This window comes from Oncorhynchus nerka, linkage group LG28 (genome assembly GCF_034236695.1).
Source record: "Oncorhynchus nerka isolate Pitt River linkage group LG28, Oner_Uvic_2.0, whole genome shotgun sequence".
Taxonomy (NCBI): Eukaryota; Metazoa; Chordata; class Actinopteri; order Salmoniformes; family Salmonidae; genus Oncorhynchus; species Oncorhynchus nerka.
In genome coordinates, this window is record NC_088423.1 from 10,068,692 (window position 1) to 10,085,668 (window position 16,977).

A 16,977-nucleotide genomic window follows, 5' to 3' on the forward strand; every position below is an offset into this window, starting at 1 on the left:
AATTACAACCAGATTAAAACCAGATTATAACCAGATTACACTGGGGGCTCCCGAGTGGCGCACCGGTCTAAGGCACTGAGTCTCAGTGCTAGAGGTGTCACTACAGACACCCTGTTTCGAATCCAGGCTGTATCACAACCGGCCATGATTGGGAGTCCCATAGGGAGGTGCAAAATTGGCCCAGCATCGTCCGGGATTGGCCAGAGTAGGCCATCATTGAAAATTAGAATAGGTTTTTAACTGGTTTGCCTAGTTAAATAAATCTTAAATAAATAAAAATACAACCATATTATAACCAGATTACAACCAGTTCTGGTTGTAACATTGTAATTTCAACCGCTAGAACTGCTCTCCTCCTAAACAACTCAAATTCCTCTGTTTCCTTACTCCCTGGATCATCTCAACATCCCTTTCTCCTGTTACTCCAGGAAATCTTCCAGACCGAGATGCTAATAGATAGCCTGAAGAAGGCCCTGAGCGACAAGGAGTGCCCCCTGATGGTGGCCCAGACCAGGCTGGATGAGAGGACACCGTGGAGCTCTGCAGGACAACCCACACCACAGGTAGGGCTTGGGCAAGTGTAGGTATTTTATAGCCAGTATGTTTTACACTTACATTCCCTCCTTTATCCTCCGTTTACTACTTCTTCAATCTGATTGTCTTGTCTTGTCTGTCCCTGTCCTTGTCTCTGTCCCTGTTCCCCGTCCCTGTTTCCATCCCAATCTCCAGACTGGTGGGAGAAGTGAAGGAGATAGAGGACACCATCCACAAGCTGCGTGAGAGGCGGATGGAGGCAGAAAACACCCTGCAGATGTTGGTGAAGACCAAGGCTGCCCTGGAGCATGACCTGTCCATCAAGGCTAACTCCCTGTTCCTGGTCAGGAGAATTGCATGGGCATGAGGAAGAGCTTCCTCAGCACCGCACGCCTGGTGGGATACACCTAAAGCTATTGCATAGTATAACTAAGGGTGGTGGGATACACCTAAAGCCCTCACACAGCACTGTATACACTAAGAGTGGTGGGGTACATTCTGGCCATGACACAGTACTGCATACACTAACTGAGCCCCAGAGGCTTTCCTGGTCAAGAGCATTGCTCATAGCCAAGGCAAATTCCTGGATCCCATAGCAATGAGCACCACATAAGGATTGGGTACATTCATATACACTATTGTTTCTACACTATTGTACCGACCTGAACTGTACTGTTCTGGCTCCGCTTTTCACATTGTCCTTTCTAGATTGGTTCCAGGCAAGCCCATCTGAGCTATAGTGCTCTGGCCTGGTTCTTCCTACACTGAGGAACTAGAGCAGTATAGCTCAGGAGGGCTTGGCTCGGCTATAGAGAATGATAGAGGACTCTAATGGCCAAGAGCTTGATTTAGCATGGGCAGCGCCATTAAAGACTTTCACCATTTTGGAGGCAACTGGGTAGGACTTCCTATGGGTTAAGGAAAGATCAATAATTCCTTCTAGGTCATCAGGAGGGATCAGCCAATCTATTATACTCGTAAGTAAACATTCCCCCAAAAACATTTTTTATTGATATTTATCAATTTTGTTTATCAAGTTTTGGAATGTTTATTGATCTTGTCTTTTCCTACTAACAGTGACTTTGCGGCTAATCACTATTAAATAAAAATTTACTTACTATGACTGTGATATGTGGTTGTCCCACCCACTATCTTCCTATGAATGCACTTACTGTAAGTTAAACTTGTAAGTTAAACTATCAATGCGGACTTGTCACTGATTTCTGATATACACTGTTTATACAAAAGTATGTGGACACCCCTTTAAATTTGTGGATTTGACTATTTCAGCAACACCCGCTGCTGACAGGTGTATAAAATTGATCACACAGCCATGTAGTCTCCACATACAAGCAATGGCAGTAGAATGGCCTAACTGAAGATCTCAGGGACTTTCAACGTGGCATCGTCATAAAAGGCATCCTTTCCAACAAGTCAGTTCGTCAAATGTATGCCCTGCTAGAGCTGCTCCAGTAAACTGTAAATGCTGTTATTATGAAGTGAAAACGTCTAGGGGCAACAACGACAGCCGTGAAGTGGTAGGCCACAGAACAGGACCGCCGAGTGCTGAAGCAAGTAGCGTGTAAAAATCGTCTGTCCTCGGTTGCAACACTGACTACCAAGTTCCAAACTGCCTCTGGAAGCAACATCAGCACAATAACTGTTAGTCGGGAGCTTCATCAAATGGGTTTCCATGGCTGAGCAGCCGCACACAAGCTTAAGTTAAGTGGTCTAAATCACGCCGCCATTGGACTCTAGGAAAGTGGAAAGGCATTCTCCGCAGTGATGAATCACGCTTCACCATCTGGCAGTCCAACAGATGAATCTGAGTTTAGCGGATGCCAGGAGAACGCTACCTGCCCGAATGCATAGTGCCAACTGTAAAGTTGGCATTCTAGATGATTCTGTGCTTCAAACTTTGTGGCAACAGTTTGGGATGCACTTTCCTATTTCAGCATGACAATGCCCCCTTGCACAAAGTGAGATCCATACAGAAGTGGTTTGCCGAGATCGGTGTGGAAGAACTTGACTGCACAGAGCTCTGACCTCAACCCCGTCAAACACCTTTGGGATGAATTGGAATGCAGACTGGGAGCCAGGCTTAATCACCCAACATCAGTGCCCGACCACACGAATGGTCTTGTGGCTGAATGGAAGCAAGTCCCTTCAGCAATGTTCTAACATCTAGTGGAAAGCCTTCACAGAAGAGTGGAGGCTTTTTTAACAGCAACACTCACTAAATCATTCCTTTTCTTAATTTTCTTGAGATTTGAGTTTGGTCCCACACATCTCTTTTTCTTTCTCCATCCCTCCATCCTTCTTTCTTTTTCATATCCAAACATCTGTTGTGTCTTCCGTTATGTATTTTCTAGACATTAATCTCTAAGGTCATGCCAATAGACAGGGACGGCTGTTGTCCAATGAAAGACCTGGTAAGCAGGCCTGGGTCTAAGCTGTGAGGTTTACCAGATGGGAAAAGCTGTTCGTGACTCCACATAAATCCTACTTCTTTCACTCCATGTTAAAGAGAAGTACGACAACATCACAATCGGCACCACCAAAACTAAAGCAGAGTTTCACTACGGAAATACCTTCCAATGGGTTGACCTAAGAAGAGATAAACAAAGAGTTATCGCTGAAGAAATCCCTGTTGTTTTAAGTGTGTGTGTGTGTGTGTGTGTGTGTGTGTGTGTGTGTGTGTGTGTGTGTGTGTGTGTGTGTGTGTGTGTGTGTGTACGCACAAGCTTGTTTTTGTGTTAAATGATTCAGGTGTGATTCATGCTTCAGAGAGGCTGACGAACCAAACGTGTGCTCGCATAAACAAATACCTCAATATAGTCACAATTAATTAATACAAGAAGATTAACTCAAGAAATCTTTCACTAATTTTGACCTTTTTGCCTAGGAGATCTAAGTCGGGCAATTTTGTATCTGATTAGTATGATTGATGCAGTATTTCTCATGTGAAAAAATGTGCATGAGGATGAGTCTTCTCTCGTTGAATGACAACAGGCACTTCATTGAAAAATCACTACTGTTGATGAATCGCCGACGAGGGTGCAACTGACTTCGGCTACCGACTTTCGCTTGCATCTAGAAAAAAATGTATGTGCCAGAACAGCCGGAAAAAAACCTTACTGAAGTCCAAAACGAACAAAACCGTCACAAATGTCTTCATGATATATGTCCAAACGAGCTGGGAAGCATGTGGACGCCTCAACACATTACTGGGCCCCATCGTTACCAGACACAGGCCCCCTATGCCTTCCCTTACTTAACTAGGCTCACATCTCTCATTGCTCAGTGATTAGACTTACTTACGGTTAGACATGTCTCTCTCTCTTTCTCTATCTCGACACCACAGCCGGGAGGCCTGAGGACCCACTTAGAGACATGCCGGGGTGTCAACATCTTGGCCATGTTCTGTTATATTCTCCACCCGGCATAGCCAGAATAGGACTGGCTACCCCTCATAACCTAGGAAGAAACCTAGAGAAGAACCAGGCTTTGTCCTTTCTAGGGAGTTTGTCCTAGCCACCGTGCTTCTACACTTGCATTGCTTGCTGTTTGGTTATTTAGGCTGGGTTTCTGTACAGCACTTTGAGATATCAGCTGACGTAAGAAGGGCTATATAAATACATTGATTTGATTATAATCAAAGCCGTGTATATCTCCCCCAAAGAAGACACCTCGACCGCCCTGAAATAACTTAATTTGACTCTATGTAAACTGGAAAACACATATCCTGAGGCTGCATTTATTGTAGCTGGAGATTTTAAGAAGGCTAATCTGAAAACAAAGCTGCCTAAATTTTATCAGCATATCAAATGCGCGAACCGGACTGGCAAAATTCTGGATTGCTATTCTAACTTCTGCGACGCATACAAAGCCCTACCTCGCTCTCCTTTTGGCAAATCTGTAACGGTTCTCTTGTGGTGAAGGAGAGTCGGACCAAAATGCAGCGTGTAGATTGCGATCCATGTTTATTCAACTAACGTAACACGAATCTAAATACAAACACAACAAAACAATAAACGTAACGAAAACCGAAACAGCCTCATACTGGTGCACATACACACAGACCAAGGACATCAAGACACTAAGGACAATCACCCACGAAACACACAAAGAATATGGCTGCCTAAATATGGTTCCCAATCAGAGACAACGATAAACACCTGCCTCTGATTGAGAACAACTTCAGACAGCCATAGACCTAACTAGAACACCCCACTAAGCTACAATCCCAATACATACACATCACATACAAAAACCCATGCCACACCCTGGCCTGACCAAATAAATGAAGATAAACACAAAATACTTCGACCAGGGCGTGACAAAATCTGACCACGACTACATTTTGTTGCTCCCAGCCTATAGACAGAAACGTAATCAGGAAGCGCCCGTGCTCAGGTCTGTTCAATGCTGGTCCGACCAATATGATTCCACGCTTCAAAATTGCTTTAATAACGTGGACTGGGATATGTTCTGGATAGCATCGAACAACAACATTGACGTATACGCTGATTCGGTGAGCGAGTTTATTAGCAAGTGCATCGGTGATGTTGTACCCACGGTGACTATTAAAACCTTCCCCAACCAGACACCGTGGATTGATGGAAGCATTCGTGCAAAACTGAAAGTGCGAACCACTGCTTTTAATCATGGCAAGGCGACCAGAAACATGACCAAATACAAACAGTGTAGCTATTCCCTCCGCAAGTCAATCAAACAAGCTAAGCATCAGTATACAGACAAAGTAGAGTTGCAATTCAACAGCTCAGACACCAGAAGTATGCGGCTGGGTCAACAATCAATCACGGATGACAAAAAGAAAACCAGCCCAGTAGCGGACACCGATGTCTTGCTCCCAGACAGACTAAACAATTTCTTTGCTCACTTTGAGGACAAAACAATGCTACTGACACAGCACGCTACCAAAACCTGTGGGCTCTCCTTCACTGCAGCCAATGTGAGTAAAACATTTAAACGTGTTAACCCTCGCAAGGCTGTTAGCCCAGACTACATCCCTAGCCATGTCTTCAGAGCAAGTGCAGTTAAGCTGGCAGCTGTGTTTAGGGACATATTCAATCAATCCCTATCCCAGTCTGCTGTTCCCTCATGCTTCAAGAGGGCCACCATTGTTCCTGTTCCCAAGAAAGCTAAGGTAACTGTGCTAAACGACTATCGCCCCGTAGCACTCACTTCCGTCATCATGAAGTGCTTTGAGAGACTAGTCAAGGATTACATCACCTCCACCCTATCTGAATCAATAGACCCAATCCAATTTGTTTACCACCCCAATAGGTCCACAGACGACGCAATCACAATCGCACTGAACACTCCCCTAACCTATCTGGATAAGAGGAATACATATGTAAGAATGCTATTCATGGATTACAGTTCAGCATTTAACACCATACTAGCCTCCAAAAACATTATAAAGCTTGAGACCCTGGGTCTCGACCCCGCCCTGTGTAACTGGGTCCTGTACTTTCTGGCAGGCCGCCCCCAGGTGGTGAGGGTATAAAAACAACATCTCCACCCCGCTGATCCTCAACACTGGGGCCCCACAAGGGTGCGTTCTCAGCCCTCTCCTGTACTCCCTGTTCACCCATGATTGCCTGGCCATGCCGCCTCTAAGTCAAGACGACACTACAGTAGTAGGCTTGATCACCAACAACGATGAGAAGGCCTACAGGGAGGAGGTAAGGGCCCTCTGAGTGTGGTGTCAGGAAAATAACCTCACACTCATGGTCAACAAAACAAAGGAGATGATTGTGGACTACAGGAAACAGCAGAGTGAGCATCCCCCTATCCACATCGATGGGACAGTAGTGGAAAAGGTGGAAAGTTTTAACTTCTACAAGCGTAAGGCACTCCAGACTACCTGCCCTTCAGGACACCTACAGCACCCGATGTCTCAGGAAGGCCAAAAGGATCATCAAGGACACAACCACTGCCTGTTCACCCCGCTGTCATCCAGAAGGCGAGGTCAGTACAGGTGCACCAAAGCTGGGACCGAGAGACTGAAAAACAGCTTCTATCTCAAGGCCATCAGACTGTTAAACAGCCATCACTAACATTGAGTGGCTGCTGCCAACACACTAACTCAATCTCTAGCCACTTTAATAGTACAACATTTGATGTAATAAATGTATCACTAGTCACTTTAAAATGCCACTTTGTATAATGTTTACATATCCTACATTACTCATATGTCTATACTGTAGTCTATACCATCTACTGCATCTTGCCTATGCCATTCGGCCATCGCTCATCCATGTATTTATATGTACATATTCTTTTTCATTCCTTTACACTTGTGTGTAAGGTAGTTGTTGTGAAAGTGTTAGATTACTTGTAAGATATTACTGCACCACCGGAACTAGAAGCACAAGCATTTCGCTACACTCACATTAACATCTGCTAACCTTGTGTATGTGACCAATACATTTTTATTTTATTTTATTTGAAGACCAAGGAGCTCTCCAAACAGGTCAGAGACAAAGTTGTGGAGAAGTACAGATCAGGGTTGGGTTATAAAAAAATATCTGAAACTTTTTACATCCCACAGAGCACCATTAAATCATTTTTTTTTAAATGGAAAGAATATGGCACCACAACAAACCTGCCAAGAGAGGGCCGCCCACCAAAACTCACGAACCAGGCAAGGAGGGCATTAATCAGAGAGTCAACAAAGATACCAAAGATAACCCTGAAGGAGCTGCAAAGCTCAACGGTGGAGATTGGAGTATCTGTCCAAAGGACCACTTTAAGCCATACACTCCACAGTCCTGGGCTTTATGGAAGTGTGTCCAGAAAAAAATCATTGCTTAAAGAAAAAAATAAGCAAACACATTTGATGTTCACCAAAAGGCATGTGGGAGACTCTCCAAACATATTGAAGAAGGTACTCTGGTCAGATGAGACTAAAATGTAGCTTTTTAGCCATCAAGGAAAACGCTATGTCTGCCGCAACCCCAACACATTTCATCACCCCGAGAGCACCATCCCCACAGTGAAGCATGGTGGTGGTGGCAGCATCATGCTGTGGGGATGTTTTTCATCAGCATGGACTGGGAAACTGGTCAGAATTGAAGGAATGATAGATGGTGCTAAATACAGGGAAATTCTTGAGGGAAACCTGTTTCAGTCTTCCAGACATTTGAGACAATGACCTTAAGCATACTGCTAAAGCAACACTCGAGTGGTTAAAGGGGAAACATTTCAATGTCTTGGATTGGCCTAGTCAAAGACCGACCTCAATCCAATTGAGAATCTGTGGTATGACTTTAAGACTTGCTGTACTCCAGCTGAACCCATCCAACGTGAAGAAGCTGGAGCAGTTTTGCCTTGAAGAATGGGCAAAAATCCCAGTGGCTAGATGTGCCAAGCTTAAAGAGACATACCCCAAGAGACTTGCAGCTGTAATTGCTGCAAAAGGTGGCTCTACAAAATATTGACTTTGGGGGAGTGAATAGTTATGCACGCTCAAGTTTTGCTTTTTAGTCTTATTTTTTGTTGGTTTCACACAAAAAAAAACATAATTTTGCATGTCATGTTGTGTAAATCAAATTATACAAACCCCCCAAAAAATCTATTTTAATTCCAGGTTGTAAAGCAAAAATAAATGAACAATGCAAAGGGGTGAATACTTTTGCAAGCCACTGTATATAATTATTATTTATAGTTTTTTTAATGAAATTTGATTTTCCAGATGTTAAACTAAATAATTTACACGTTGATATTATTGAACTCTATCGATATTAATGCATTACTATACATTTTTCACTTTCATTTACACTCCTTACTGTCCACACAAGGAATTTTCCTCAGACAACGACGCTATTTTAATCAAATCTATGTGTATAGATCAGTCAGTTGAAAAACATGATATTACATGACATCATTGGGCAATACCTCTGAATGAATCCAAGTATGATTCTGGTTATGATAATGTTACCTGCTTATTTCAAAACCAAATCCAAGGTGGTGTTCTATATCACAACATTGTCATATCAGTGTCATATCACAACATTATGACAGTGCTGCACATTATTCAATGAGTGGAAAATAAACTCATCTCCAAACTCTCGTGGACAGACAAATTACGTAAGATTTTAGTTGAGGGTAACTGAGATTAGCTCATCTCTGATCCCAATGTACCACCCGTGTCCAAATAGCACCAAATCTGCCATAGCCGGTACATAGGCCTGGGGGAGGATGCCAGCACAAACTAGCTGTGTCCAGTTTCCACGTCATGCTAAACAACAGACTGGCATTGTAACAGTGAACCCTAAAAGTGGACCCTAATTGTGAGCCTTAACATCCATGGAAACAATTGTTTTCTCAGGGGACTTCGTCTCTGGCCAATATCTTCTTCTCTATCTTATCAGGGCACTTGGTCCCTGGCCAATCTCTTCTTCTCTGTCTTGTCAGATACTCGTCTCACCACTAATACTAGGCTAGTGTACATTATGACAATGAGAAGGGGAAGGAGTGTGATGGTGAGAATAGAGTAGTAGTATATTGTAACTACCATAACAGTGCGATGGTGAGAAGTCGAACCCTAATAAGTATTTAGCATGACTTGTTTCGTGAAATAATAGGAAGAGTTGATAACAAATGTATCTTGGTCCTGGGGATGATGTTATACATGTATTTGTGATAGTTTTGTAATAATCCTAGTCCTCGTTGTGAAATATCGGCATTCTCTTTTGGTCATGAGAAGAAAAAAAGCGTCCCAACATCAGTTACTGCAGTTGTGCTGACCGTTAGAGTGAAGGGAGAGGAAACTTGAGACAGTCAAGATAAGATGTGTTTCTCTGTATTGGTTTCTTATCATAACTGACATTAGCGCAAGTAGTTACGCCTACTGCATTACTTATCAAATCAAACTTTATTTGTCACATGTGCGTGAGGGTAGACTTTACAGTGAAATGATTACTTACATGCCCTTAACCAACAGAGCAGTTCAAGAAGAAGAAATATTTAGAAAGTAGGCTAAAGTAAAAAGTAATAATAAAAAGTAACACAATAAGAAGAAGAATAGCGAGGCTATATACAGGGGGCAACGGTACTGAGTCAGTGGGCGGGAGTACAGGTTAGTTGAGGTCATTTGTACATGTAGGTAGGGGTGAAGTGACTATGCATAGATAATAAACAGTGAGTAGCAGCAGTGTACTGTACAAAAGTAAGGGGGGTGTCAATGTAAATTGTCCGGTGGCGATTTTATTAATTGTTCAACAGTCTTGTGGCTTGGGGGTAGAAGCTGTTGAGAAGCCTTTTGGTCCTAGACTTGGCGCTCCGGTACCACTTGCTGTGCGGTAGCAGAGAAAACAGTCTATTATTTGGGTGACTAGAGTCTCTGACAATTTTATGGACTTTCCTTTGACACCGCCTACTATATAGGTACTGGATGGCAGGACGCTTGGCCCCAGTGATGTACTGGGCCATTCACACTACCCTCTGTACCTCCTTACGTCAGATGCCGAGCAGTTGCCTTACCAGGCGGTGATGGTGCAGCTGTAGAACCTTTTTAGGATCTGGGGACCCATGCCAAATCTTTTCAGTCTCCTGAGGGGGATTTTTTTTTTCATGCCCTCTTCATGACTGTCTTGGTATGTTAGGACCATCATAGTTCGTTGGTGATGTGGACACCAAGGAACTTGAAACTCTCGCTCCACTACAGCCCCATCGATGTTAATGGGGACCTGTTCGGCCCGCCTTTTCATGTAGTCCACGATCAGCTCCTTAGTCTTGCTCACATTGAGGGAGAGGTTATTGTCCTGGCACTACACTGCCAGTTCTCTGACCTCCTCCCTATAAGCCAGTGTGGAGTGCGATTGAGATTTCGTCATCTGTGGATCTGTTGCTGCGGTATGCAAATTGGATTGGGTCTAGGGTGTCCGGGAGGGTGCTGTTGATTTGAGCCATGACCAGCCTTTCAAAGCACTTCATGGCTACCGACGTGAGAGCCACTGGGCGGTAATCATTTAGGCAGGTTACCTTCGCTTCCTTGGGCACAGGGACTATGGTGGTCTGCTTGAAACATGAAGGTATTACAGATTGGTCAGGGAGACGTTGAAAATGTCAGTGAGGACACTTGACAGTTGGTCAGAGCATGCTTTAAGTACATGTCCTGGTAAGCTATCTGGCCCAGTGGCTTTATGAATGTTGACCTGTTTAAAGGTTTTGTTCACATCGGCTACCGAGTGCATTATCACACAGTCATCCAGAACAGCTGGTGCTCTCGTGCATGCTTCGGTGTTGCTTGCCTCGAAGCGAACATAAAAGGCATATTCTCATCTGGTAGGCTTGCATCACTGGGCAGCTCTCGTCTGGATTTCCCTTTGTAATCCGTAATAGTTTTCAAGCCCTGCCACATCCGACGAGCATCAGAGCTGGCGTGGTAGGATTAATTCTTAATCCTGTATTGATGCTTTGCTTGTTTGATGGTTCGCCTGAGGGCATAGCAGGATTTCTTTTAAGCATCCAGATGAGTGTCCCGGTCCTTGAAAGCGGCAGCTCTGGCCTTTAGCTCAATGCGGATGTTGCCTGTACCCCATGGCTTCTTTTTGGGATATGCACGTACAGTCACTGTGAGGATGAAGCCAATGACTGAGGTGGTGTACTCCTCAGTGCCATTGGATGAATCCCGGAACATATTCCAGTCTGTTCTAGCAAAACAGTCCTGTAGTGTAGCATCCGAGTCATCTGACCACTTCCTTATTGAGCGAGTCACTGGTACTTCCTGCTTTAGTTTTTGCTTGTAAGCAGGAATCAGGGGGATAGATGTATGGTCAGATTTGCCAAATAGAGTGTGGGGAGAGCTTTGTATGCATCTCTGTGTGTGAAGTAGAGGTGGCCTAGGATTTTTTTTCTCTGGTTGTACATGTGACATGCTGGTAAAAATGTAGTAAAACTGATATAAGTTTGCCTGCATTAAAGTCCCCGACCACTAGGAGCACTGCTTCTGGGTGAGCATTTTCTTCTTTGATTATTGTCTTATAGAGTTGGTTGAGTGCGGTCTTAGTGCCAGCTTCGTCCTGTGGTGGTAAATAGACGGCTACAAATAATATAGAGGAAAACTCTCTTGGTAGATAGTGTGGTCTACATTTTATCGTAAGGTACTCTACCTCAAGCGAGCAATACCTTGAGACTTCTTTAATATTAGACATAGACACCAGCTGCTATTGACAAATATACACACACCCCCAGCCCTCGTCTTACCAGAGGTAGTGTCTCTGTTCTGCTGGTGCATGGAAAATCCCACTAGCTCTATATTGTCCATGTCGTCATTCAGCCACGTCTCGGTGGAACATAAGATGCTACAGTTTTTAATGTCCCATTGGTTAGATAATCTTAAACGTAGGTCTTCAATTTTATTTTCCAATGACTGCACATTAGCAAGAAGAATGGACGGCAGTGGGAGTTCACTCGCTCGCCTATGGATTCTCAGAAGGCTGCCCGATCTGCGGACCCTTCTCCTGTGTCTTTTCTTCACGTGAAAGGCAGGGATCTGGGCCTGTTCCAGTGAAAGCAGGATATCCTTCTCGTCGGAGTCGTTAAAGGAAAAAGTTTCTTCCAGTCCACGGTGAGTAATCTCTGTTCTGATGTCCAGAAGTTATTTTTGGTCGTTAGAGACGGTAGCAGCAACATTATGTACACAAAACGCAAAAAAACCTCACAAAATAGTACGATTGATTTGGAGAATGTAAAACGTCAGCCATGTTCTTCTGCGCCATCTTGTTCTATCCCGTTGTTTCTCAGTATTGACACAGGCTAATGAAACCTGTCATAAAATTCCCTCATATCACTCACCAGCATAACTCTGTTACATCAAACAAAGTGATATGATAAGATGTGTAACTGCAAATGGACTTTCATGGGTCATTATCAACATTTTGAATCACGCTGGGTTAAAGAGAGATGGCCAACTCACGGACCCTTGAGTCTGAAGATTACACAGTGAAATTGAGAGGAATGCCTGGACGATCTATATGATTGATCTGTTGTTCTCTCCTTCTGTTGAGAGAGATCAGGCGAGAGAGAGATAGGTGGGTGGGTGGGGTGAAGGGGTGACGGGAGACAGAGTTAGCAGACTGCTCTTTCCTGCTGAATCATAGCGTGGGATGATTTGAGAATTCTGCTCTGCATTTCTTTTCATTCGCTGTTGTTTATTTATATTTCTGTCTCTAAGGAGACAACAGGAAGTGTGGTAGTTAGAGGAAGATGAGGAAAATGGGGAAGAAGGAGAAAAGAGGCAGTCAGGCGGGGAGAGCACAGCAGTTCCTCACACCACCGCAAACTGATTCTGATCTCAGATGATCACATGACTTAAATGTAAATGTAAATGTAAATCTCTCTAGAGTTGCTATAGTTAGCACTGTATCATTATAGAAAGTCACAGCTCTATGCCACAACCCTCACCTCCAGGGCGTAGGGGTATTTTCATATAAAACCGAGTCACAAATGAGCATATTTCAGTGGCTACTCTGGTCAAAAGTCATGCACTATGTAGGGAGAAGGGTGCCATTTCATACACAGACTCCGTTGTGGATTTAAGCGGGCGCTGAAGGACGGGATGTCAGTGGACATGAGTACCATCACCTCGTGCTTTGTTTGTCTGAGGAGGAAATGTAAACCTGATGACCAGACTACCTGGAGGTAATGTAAACTTGATGATCAGACTACCAGGAGGTAATGTAAACCTCACAAGGAGACCTCCAGACTAGAGCTCAGGGATTGGAAACTAGTAGATTCAACACATTATGTTTCTCAGACCCCACAATATTCACCCAACCACCTCAAACGCACATACTCACAAAATGTGCCAGAGATTATTCTGCATGCCATTGTACCCTAACACACACCTTGTGCCTACAGCTTTTCCTGTAGGTGGGTGTACGTTTGAGAGAGACTGCATCTCTATCTCTTTAAATAGCTGGGAGGGCCTTAACGGTCCATTGTGACACATCTGGGCTGTTTCAGAGAGACAGAGGGAGAGGGGCAGATCGGGTCCAGGGGAGGTGGTGGTACGGTGATGGTGGGAGGGAGGGAAGCTGTTGAACTAAAAACTAAGGTCCAACAGAGAGGAGCACGTCACACTCTGATGCCATCCCAGGACGTAGGGAGTAACATAACAAGCAACCTAACCCTCGCCTGACCAGTAGCAATGTCCTCAGTAGTTACCATTTGTCCCTTACTCCTGACCTACAAGGAAGGAATCCCTACTGCTTCACTGTCCATCAATAACCAACTGTAAGTCTGGAACCTACTGCTTCACTGTCCATCAATAGCCCACTGTAAGTCTGGAACCTACTCCTTCACTGTCCATCAATAACCCACTGTAAGTCTGGAACCTACTGCTTCACTGTCCATCAATAGCCCACTGTAAGTCTGGAACCTACTGTTTCACTGTCTATCAATAACCCACTGTAAGTCTGGAACCTACTGCTTCACTGTCCATCAATAACCCACTGTAAGTCTGGAACCTACTCCTTCACTGTCCATCAATAACCCACTGTAAGTCTGGAACCTACTGCTTCACTGTCCATCAATAGCCCACTGTAAGTCTGGAACCTACTGCTTCACTGTCCATCAATAACCCACTGTAAGTCTGGAACCTACTGCTTCACTGTCCATCAATAACCCACTGTAAGTCTGGAACCTACTGTTTCACTGTCTATCAATAACCCACTGTAAGTCTGGAACCTACTGCTTCACTGTCCATCAATAACCCACTGTAAGTCTGGAACCTACTCCTTCACTGTCCATCAATAACCCACTGTAAGTCTGGAACCTACTGCTTCACTGTCCATCAATAACCCACTGTAAGTCTGGAACCTACTGTTTCACTGTCTATCAATAACCCACTGTAAGTCTGGAACCTACTGTTTCACTGTCTATCAATAACCCACTGTAAGTCTGGAACCTACTGCTTCACTGTCCATCAATAACCCACTGTAAGTCTGGAACCTACTCCTTCACTGTCCATCAATAACCCACTGTAAGTCTGGAACCTACTGCTTCACTGTCCATCAATAGCCCACTGTAAGTCTGGAACCTACTGCTTCACTGTCCATCAATAACCCACTGTAAGTCTGGAACCTACTGCTTCACTGTCCATCAATAACCCACTGTAAGTCTGGAACCTACTGTTTCACTGTCTATCAATAACCCACTGTAAGTCTGGAACCTACTGCTTCACTGTCCATCAACAACCCACTGTAAGTCTGGAACCTACTCCTTCACTGTCCATCAATAACCCACTGTAAGTCTGGAACCTACTCCTTCACTGTCCATCAATAACCCACTGTAAGTCTGGAACCTACTGCTTCACTGTCCATCAATAACCCACTGTAAGTCTGGAACCTACTCCTTCACTGTCCATCAATAACCCACTGTAAGTCTGGAACCTACTCCTTCACTGTCCATCAATAACCCACTATAAGTCTGGAACCTACTGCTTCACTGTCCATCAATAACCCACTGTAAGTCTGGAATCTACTGCTTCACTGTCCATCAATAACCCACTGTAAGTCTGGAACCTACTGTTTCACTATCTATCAATAACCCACTGTAAGTCTGGAACCTACTGTTTCACTGTCTATCAATAACCCACTGTAAGTCTGGAACCTACTGCTTCACTGTCCATCAATAACCCACTGTAAGTCTGGAACCTACTGCTTGACTGTCCATCAATAACCCACTGTAAGTCTGGAACCTACTCCTTCACTGTCCATCAATAACCCACTGTAAGTCTGGAACCTACTGCTTCACTGTCCATCAATAACCCACTGTAAGTCTGGAACCTACTCCTTCACTGTCCATCAATAACCCACTGTAAGTCTGGAACCTACTCCTTCACTGTCCATCAATAACCCACTGTACGTCTGGAACCTACTGCTTCACTGTCCATCAATAACCCACTGTAAGTCTGGAACCTACTGCTTCACTGTCCATCAATAACCCACTGTAAGTCTGGAACCTACTCCTTCACTGTCCATCAATAACCCACTGTAAGTCTGGAACCTACTCCTTCACTCTCCATCAATAACCCACTGTAAGTCTGGAACCTACTGCTTCACTGTCCATCAATAACCTACTATATGCCAAGGTGCATAGAAATAAGTTCTGGCTCGTGGTGGTCCAACACCCTATTTAGAAACTTTATGTTGGTGTTTCCTTTATTTTGGCCGTTATCTGTAGATCAATCACTGCGAGCTAGTTTCTGACAGAGATGCAATGCTAGAATCTGATCAGATCCTGACATGTTAACTGTCTCCCAGCTGGGTTGGCTCTGGGCCTCTGGTAAACAGATGGGGTAATGTAACACTCCCAAGCGGTTGGCACGTCCACCCACCCACACAATAACTCTTGTCAGTCTTTTACAAACATTAGCATATATGGGGCTAGGAGGGTGCGCTAAGCAGCTTTTCATTTCAGGCAGTAGTGGGCTACTCTATTATCCTGGTCCCAGATCTGTGCTCTGTTTGGCAAGGCATTGATATGGATATGCTGAATAAACTGATCTGGGACCAGACTGCCACTCCTTGGCTCCTCTGGGACAGTATAATGTCTCCATATCACTGTGTGTGTGTGTGTGTGTGTGTGTGTGTGTGTGTGTGTGTGTGTGTGTGTGTGTGTGTGTGTGTGTGTGTGTGTGTGTGTGTGTGTGTGTGTGTGTGTGTGTGTGCGTGTGTGCGTGTGTGCGTGTGTGCGTGTGTGCGTGTGTGTGTGTGTGTAGAGCTGCTCTACTAACCTACTGAGTGTGTATTACGTGTCTGTCTGTCCCATGCTTTGTGTATGACGTCTACCCAACACACACTCTGTATTCAGGGCTAAAACACGGTGCTGGTGTCTTCTTCCTTATAGGCCTAACGACTGACCATTGAGTGCTGAAGTGTGTATATTTTATGAGTCTAATCTGGACCACAAAGACCCTTACACGGTATAATTTCTAGAATATGTATTTCACATGACTGCAGAATTCAGCCTGTCAATCACGGTGAATGAGCATCCAGTAGGTCTTAGTGCTGTAGTGTGCTACTGGTTGTTTTAGAGAGAGTTTTTGGTCCGGTTTCTACTCCTCCTGAATGGAGAATCTCCAGTCCAGGAAATTGAGTTTAATCTGTGTACAGGAATAAGGCTGCTAAAGTTTTGTTTTGACTCCCCACTGCTCTTCACACCCATTACTTTATTACCCTGTTATCTGTATCTGCACCTGTAAACTTCCCTGTACACAGACGAGTAGAATCCATGCCTACGGATTTTAGAACACACTCCCTGCTCCAAGCTGAATGATTCATGTCAAACAAAGGATAACCCCAGATCCTGTCTGTATCTCAAATGGCACCCTAATTCCTACATCGTGCACCACTTTTGACCAGAGCCCTATGGGCCCCCAGCTGAATGAGTCATGTCAAACAGAAG